A 7,867-nucleotide genomic window follows, 5' to 3' on the forward strand; every position below is an offset into this window, starting at 1 on the left:
CCCCACACTTTTGATGGGCAATTGTTCTCCCATTACATTAAATTTCAAGTTTAGTTTCATCTTAACCTCAGAAATTGTATCTGAGCATGATAGTTGAATAATCAATGCTGTGAAAATAACATTTTTGAAGAGGCGATCGTCAACAACAGAAAAGATATCGGAACTCAAAAAAGACTTAAAATTTGCACAGAACTTGTTTACAACACTTGTAATATTCACAATATAAGTGCTTTATTGTTGTGAATCCGGTAAGGAATAATACATAATAATTCCGCGTGACTGTACTTTTATTTTTATAGCTTCTTAATAACTGTGACGGTCCTGTGAACCCGCACAATATAATTATATGTTTATTGAAATTATTAATCTCATATTATACAAATGACTTTATATTAACGGTTCAAAAAATGTATAATAATTACTTTGTACAACATTAATTATGTTTTATGTTATTTATTGCTGTATACGCTGTATAAACGAGATAATTGGAATAGTCATTATGTGGTAATGTGTGTGACAAAATAGAAATATAGGTAACAGTGAACTGCATATTGCTCAGTTATTTCACTAATATATAGATCCATAGAAGTTGTATCTTCCCCTTCGCGTTTTTGCTTGAAATATTTATGAACGAAAAGTAATCGTGCAAATGATAGACTAGTGTATGTCACATAACAGACTCGTTTTTTACGTGATATCAATCATACTCTTCCGCATGACTAGTAAATATGGTCCTCTGTTATATATATATATATATATATATATATATATATATATATATATATATATATACGTACATACACATTTATCGAGAATAATAATTACAAAAAAATGTTTTATCTTGTGTTTCACCTCTAGCGCTTTCATATTTACAGGAATTGTTGTTTCCAAGAAAAGGAAATGATTTGTCAATTCCATTTTTTGTCTGCGTGTGTTGGGTGGGGGTGGAGCGGGAAACGATTTGTCAATTCCATTTTTTTGTCTGCGTGTGTTTAATAATAGCAGCTGGAGTACTGTGGAAACGCCAATACTTCCATACGCAACATCGTTGTTTTACAGGAATTAATTTTATTTTCTAGGCAATACAGCATATACCATTTAAATATTCCGGAATACAATTTGCTCCGAATTTCTTTTTTAAACCATGCAGTGCTCGTGTGACATTTTCGCTTCAGGAATTGTTTCCAGTGATCGACAATTTCATCGCTATTTCAGGTGAGCAGCCTCGTGTTTCCTATCCAATAAGTGAGCAACATGAATTGATGTTAACCACACTGTACAACCGCCGTCAGATCATAGTAAGAAAAAAAAACAGCATATGGCTCCCTGGAGATAGTGTTCATCGCAGAAAGTTCGTGGCGGAACTTTATGAATATACGAGGTGTGGCTAGAAAAAAACTGGACTGTTGCTACAAAATATTGTATTGGTTATTTTGTGCAATATGAACATTATCCCCTTCAAAGTACCGCCTGTACTATCGATACACCGCTCCATACGAATCTTCCATTGCTGGAGACAGTGCTGGAAATCATTTTCCGAAACCATGTTCATGACCTCCATCGTTTTTTTTTTTCACAGATTCTACGGTCTTAAATGTGGTTCCTTTCAGTGCTGACTTGAACTTTGGGAATAAAAAAAAGTCGCACGGAGCGAGATCCGGCGAATAGGATGGGTGTTCTAACACTGGGATCCCATACTTAGCCAATAAAGCCTTGACTGGCAATGCCGTGTGGGTAGAAACATTGTCCTGATGAAGAATCCATGACTTGCTTTTCCATAAATCAGGTTGTCGTCTTCTTACTCACCCACGAAGGGCGTCAGCATCGTAATGAAATATTGTTGGTTGACAGTTTGACCTTCGGGTACACAATTCGAATCAATTCACCGACATTTGCAATGTTTGATTCCGTTTTTGACGTGCAAGACCGTCCAGGACGCTTGTCGTTCGCAATCACTTCTCGTCCCTCTCTAAACCTTTGAAACCACTCAAATACTTGACACATCTCCATACACTTCTTTCAACAAACCATACGTTTCTGTGGCAAATATTTCGAGTTTGATAAGAAACTTCAGATTGATACGCTGTTCCACTTGCACACTTATTTTTTTTTCCGACGGAGCACAGATGTACGGTTCACTTCGTCCACAAACTACAGAAGAACTGAGTACTGCGCACCCTAGGCAATCACACAGCCAATAGGCAAGATATCACGTTATACACCCATGCACCGCTTATCCTTGACGATCTTGCCGTTTGTCGATAGCAACACCAATCCGTTTTTTTTTCTAGCCACACCTCGTATTCATATGCATCAAGCATGCAGTGGTTATGTGTGAAACAGTGTCGCCGTATCTGAAATCATATTTTGGAAAGTGTGTGGAATCTTGCATTCTCAACCATCGCGAACAGTGTTTCGACTGCACAGATCTTTCCCCTGTCCATGCATGTAATAAGTAGAAGTTTGTGCTTTCCCACCTACAGGTAATGGACAAAATAATATGAACACCAATGCAATTGCAGAAAACTTGTATTAGTAGTGAGTTCCCCCCCCCCCCTTGCCTTAATGGCAGCTTGTATCCTACGTGGGATAGACAAATAAAGGTCCTGTACAGTGTGAACTGGAATACGTAGCCACTCCTCGCACAAAACAGTCTCAAGTTCCGAAAGTGTCATTGGATGTGGAAACCGATTACGCACTTTGGCCTCCAAAATACCCCACAAAGGCTCAATGATGTTAAGATCGGGGGACTGTGGACACCAGATGAGATGTTCTACCTCATCACTGTGCTCATCAAACCATGCATCAACGCACCTAGCAGTGTGAATAGGGGCGTTATCATCTTGGAAGATGGGACATGCATCGGGAAACAAAGTCTGAACCATGGGATGGAGGTGGTCACCCAGGATGGTGCAGTACTTCTCTGCGTTGATTCTCCCACGCAGGAAGACAAGTGGGCCAACACCATTCCAAGATATAGCCCCCCAAACCATCACAGACCCCCCACCATGTTTCACGGTAGGCACTAAGCAGTCAATATCAAATGCTTCAGCAGGAGTTCTCCACACATAAACACGTCCTGTGGTCTGAAATAATGTGAAAGACGATTCGTCTGACCATATCACATGTTCCCATTGCTGCTGTGTCCAATTCTTGTGCTCTTGGCACCACCTTCTTCGTGTCACTGCATTACGTGGAGTCACCAACGGTTTGGGGATGGCAACTCTGCCATGAATGTTCAGAGAATGCAGTTCCATTTGAATGATTTTCGTTGATACAGGGTCCTGGAGATGATTGTTCATCTCTGTGGTTATCTGGGACAGTGTTGTCTTGTGCTTTCGAGTCACTATTCGCTTCAACACACGTCGATCCCTGTTGGATAACTTTGTTTTTCGCCCACTATTCTCCTTTGCAGACGTTGTCTTTCCGTGTTGTCTGTAGGCTGTCAGAACAGTTGACACTGTTCTCCGTGCTACACCAACAAGTGTAGCTGTTTTTGTCACAGATGCTCCAGCCAGGCGGGCTCCTATGATCATATCTCTTTTGAAGCCTGAAAGGTCGGACATACCTGCATTTGACGGATAGCTGACTGCTCGCATGAAACTCTCACACCAGCTTCTGATAGACTATATGTTTGCTTTTATCGCCACTAGATGGTTGAAATCTCTGCTGAGTGTTGTTCCTTTTCCACGACGGCGTATATAGGCCTTTGCAAACCAAGGTGTTCATATTATTTTGTCCATTACCTGTACAGTCTTAGAAAAAAATACCTGGGCCACGGGACGTAGAATTTCGTAACGTCTTAAAGCCTGTTGTTTATGCAACCCAAATAACAAAATATTCGCTTAAGTTTGCCTGGTGATTCTGAGTTCTCGGGAAGGATTGAGCTTTGATAGGCCGCGTCCGAATCGGCAGCAGATGTCACCTAGACCACCGTTCCATCCGGGGACTCAGCCAACGTCCGTTGTCCGAATTCGCGACAGACGTGGAGTCGGAGGGGAGAGCAGAGAGGCGCGACAGATGCACGCTTGAACTCACTGTGACCCTGCGCTTGGCAGCCATATTCCAATTTTCACTTTGTTCAGACAACCTTTTCTGATTAGACGATGTAAAACTCAGTGATACTTTAACATTTTATCGATAATACTGAATGTAGAAAAATTGTAAATGATGAAATAGCATGTTACATTTTTAATATGAGTAGTAAATGGGCGGAAATCATTGTGATGCTTGTTAGGCGTCTGCCTTCTGCTTCCGCGCGGTGCGCCTGCGCCCCAGAGCGCGGTGGGTGAAGTTCGGGCTGACACCTGGAGGGAAAAGTGACAACCATACTACAAGGGGACATGTAGATTCGGACGACTTGGACGTGACTTCAACGGCACGCGAGAGCAACGGGAGAGAACGGGACAGAGCGCTTGCCAATCCGGACACGGCCATAGCATGAGTCACATGACTCGTGCCCCAGCCACAACAAACAGCTGGGTGCTACGATGCCTCCAGAAGAAAATTTCATGAACTGGTTTCTTGACAAGAGCTACTCGTAAGGAAATACTATTCTTTCAAGTGATATTAGAGTCATTGTCAAGAAGGTTCGCTGAAATGATGGTTCTCATCACAGACCACATGCCACACGTTAATTGTTTAAGTCCAGTTCATGCACTGGACCTACAGATTAAAATGGGATCCGAATCAAATGCCTCTCTATTTGGTATTGAATTCGGAAGCCTTTCATTACATGGCGAAGACGTTACCACTGCGACATCAGAGAGGCAATGGAACCCCTTGAGAAAGAGATAAGCGAAAATTGCTACGTGACAAACCATATTTGACCGTAAATTTTAAAAATAAGACAATATTTTGTACTGACAGTTTCGAACCGTGGGAGAGGCATATATTTTTTTGTACCATCGTCCATTTCACGAGTTTATAATTCTTCCTCACCGACACGAGTAACGCGAGTGGTAGAAGAAAAGCGAAGTAAAATAACTGAAACAGAAATAGAAGGAAAAAGCGAAATAAATTTTATTCATAATATTCTGCAGTCACTTGAGTTGTATTCACGGGAAGCTACCTTTAAAGAAAGCCGTGGTCTCTTCCTTGTCTTTTTCGCTTTCTTTGTGCTCTTGCTTCCCCCTGTCACGATTGGTCTAAAACTAATTAATGCGACGTTAATTAAACAATCCAAACAACGAAACAATGCACAATCAACTGCACAAAACAACATTCCAAATGTTTTCGAATCGGAAAACAATTGAGATGCTGTAAAATGACTTAAGATGCAGTAATAAAGTGGGAATTCGGTACCGTATAGAATTTAATCGGTAGAGATGTTCGATTTGATTGGATGTTTGTTATTTAGATTTGCTATTCTTTCACTTTTGGCAAATAGCGACGATGAAGATGAGTGATGCTATGATGAAATTGATGAAGGGACACTTACCAAGGACACCCACGCCCAAGTCGAGATTCTAACCAGGGACCCATGGCATCGTAGCGCGCTGTGCTAACCACTCCTCCATGGAGTGGACATTATACCATATTTTGTGTGCTCAATTGGGATCAATCAATGGAATGAATAGGCATATTATATGATTAACAAATTCATATCATAATACCACGTTATATTATTCGGCACGAAGTAACATCAGAGACATTCAATCTTGCATTTTTGCCTTTCAACTAATTCTTTGAATTCAGGTTAATCACAACAATAAGATAAATTATGAAGCAAATGATAGTGAATGTGGGATATTATTACGAATTACCTGACAGAAACAACATTAAGCAGGCTCGGTGGTCAAGCTCATTAAGTGATTGACATTCGATATCGTCGCCAAAGTTCCCGGGTTTGAGTACCGTCCTTGTCGGGGGTGTTTGACTATTTCGTCATCAATTTCATGTAACGGTCACTCGTCCTTATCGTCGCGATCATCGAACAGGGAATAAAAATTATTAAAATAAATACGATGGTTGTTGAGTTGGTGTTTTTTAAGTCCACTTTATGCACAGTAAGGCTAATCGGGACTGGACCTACAGTTTCAAGTGGGATCCGAACCACTTGTGTCTCCACCAGGTATCGAACCCGGGACCCCTTGATTACAAGGCGACGACGCTACCACTGCGCCATCGGGGAGGCCCTAATAAATACGATGGAAGAGTACTTATTTCATCTCTCACGAAATCTCCTACAAAACCGGAATATATAAAATACATGTATATTCATTCACATACATTTTCGATTTCTATATTTAACTAATCGGGACCGAGAACGGGAGAGCAATTTTCAATTCGACAAACCGAGAGACGGAGAAACTGTCAAGTCTCGTTTCTTCTTGGCACCTCCGTAATCGAGTTGTTCTGTTTGTCATTGGCTTTGTATTGGCAATTATTGTCATTATTCTTCCCCTGCAGGTAAACCATAACGATGAATTATGATGAAATGAAGCAGATAAAAGGGCAAGAACAAGAAAGTCATGCCTGTTCGGGACTCCAACCCAGAACCTTATGTAACGAGATTTGAAATTCTGGAGAAGGCGTCCGTGTTTCGCTTGGTTTTCTCTTTCCTCTACTTCTCTTATATTATCATACATGTATAATAAAAATGGATCTGATACGATATGTTGCGATTCATAATTGTGCTGGTTAGATGCTACAGATGTGAACTCCAACCTGCAATATATTATTCCCTTTTGTTTCGTATCTGGTTGAACATGAAATTTTCTTACACTGTGACAATTTCTTTCTTAGTTTTGGTTTGGTGCACAGATATGCTAATCTGGACTCGACCTTCAGTTTAAAGTGGGATACTAACCACTATGTGCATCCACCGTGTATCAAACCGGGGATTCACTGATTACAAGGCGACGACGTTATCACTACTCCATCGAGGAGGCCCCATGACAAAATGTTATTCACTCGATCTCTACCATAATTTATTTCAGCATTTACATTTTCGTTTTCTTCTTCTTTTTTCCTTTTGTTAACTACTCTTATACAACTCTTTTTGCGTCTTCGAATTTCTTCTTGTTTCAGGAAAAAATAATACATGCAGGCATAGGCGCCGACTCCATGGGGCTTGGGGGGGCTCGAGCCCCCCAATGTTAACGATGTGGGGGCAGAGCCCCCAAATAATTTTACTTAAAAGGATCTAATGTATTATTTTGCTTCTCTTGTAAAGTTTACTCTGAATTGTGCCACATGAACTTAACTTTAAATACACGTTTGAAATGTTCTAGGCAATCAACTTTGGGGGGGCTGAGACCGCTAAACCATCAACTTTGGGGGGCTATGACCGGAGACAGCAAAATACATGACTTATTACTATATACTAAGTATATAATTATTATTTACTATTATACATATATTAATCAGAGACATAATGAATTTAGCCAACGACTTGTTAAAGACTGTTTGGGAATCCCCTAAAAGAATGCAAATATTTAGGAATATTTTTCATGTGAATGAGAAGGCTGGCCATACTGGACTGCGACCACTTTGCCCTCGTCGGTGGACGTTGAGAGCCTCCAGTATGCAACAGATCTTAAGGAACTATGAAAACCTTCTCAATTTTTTTGAGAAATTTTCTGAAGAAGATTCTACTGACGCAGCATCAAAATGTGCTGGATATCTGGAGACAATGCTTCACTTCAAGACATTTTTCTTTCTCTCCCTCTACTGCCATGTGATGGGTCCGATAGAAGAGGTAAACTGTAAGATTCAGTCTCCACGCATTGGTGCTACAGAAGTGGAATCAAAACTGAAATACTTGACTGACATCTTTCAAGAAAAGCGAATGGGTTTTGAGCAGTTCTGGCTGAAATGCACAGAGGGCAAATCAAGCCTCGTTGATGAGCCAGAATTGCCCCGG

This window comes from Lepisma saccharinum, chromosome 26 (genome assembly GCF_977018435.1).
Source record: "Lepisma saccharinum chromosome 26, izLepSacc3.1, whole genome shotgun sequence".
Classification (NCBI taxonomy): Eukaryota; Metazoa; Arthropoda; class Insecta; order Zygentoma; family Lepismatidae; genus Lepisma; species Lepisma saccharinum.